Here is an 866-nt window from a genome sequence, read left to right as displayed (position 1 = left end):
ATGGATGAATAGTTCAAACTTTAACAACTCAACTTCACTCAGTAAATCTACTGCGAATGTGTTGCCATAGTTACTGTCAGGTTTGTTTACAGCAGACCAGCTGTAGGCGACGTGCAGTGATAACAGAACAGATAGAGACTAAACTTTTCTAACAAACAGGAAACATGTTGCCATGGATACAGTGAGTTAAACTGTGGGCTTCAACATGAGCGATATTCTTCAGCTCAAATGTGTCACAAACGTTCACCTGGAGGAACTGATCAGACTTTGGGGGTCAAAGGTCAAAGGTCAGTGTGACCTCACAAAACACTTTTTAGCCACTACTCAAGGCTTCACAGCAATTATGACAAAACCTCACACAGATGTTTCATATTTTCTATAGTAAGATAAACAGATGTGACATGGAACTAGTCCGAGTGGCGGAGGGATACGACCACGAGGAGCTGGTTCTACTTCGTTGTTCAGCCCATGTTTGTTTCCTTTTTGGAAAATGAATTAAACTGAATGATCTGTTTGAACTTCCTGTTTGTTGGATGTATTTTATCACTGACCACTGACTGAGGAGCTTCTTCTTCTCTGGTTGATAATCAGGTTTATGAAGGTTGATTCACAGCGGTGTGTTCAGGTCTGACTGAATCACGACTCAGGATGTTGATATTTGACGTGTTGTTGAATGATCTGATTGATCTGATTGGTTTTGGAGATCAGTTTGAGAGTTCGGATCGACATGTGAATAAATGTGACCAGTGATATGAGACATGAGGAGCTCTGAGAGGAAACAAGATGGAGACCGCGACCTCCCAGTGACACACTCAACATCTGGGAAGGAGTCACTGATTAATGTGAGTGGTGAATGGAAAACAACA

The sequence above is a fragment of the Seriola lalandi genome, unplaced genomic scaffold (genome assembly GCF_002814215.2).
Source record: "Seriola lalandi dorsalis isolate HSWRI2012SDOR001 ecotype SW California unplaced genomic scaffold, Sedor1 jcf7180002053383, whole genome shotgun sequence".
In the NCBI taxonomy this organism is placed as follows: domain Eukaryota; kingdom Metazoa; phylum Chordata; class Actinopteri; order Carangiformes; family Carangidae; genus Seriola; species Seriola lalandi.
Note: the sequence above shows the minus strand (reverse complement) of the source record.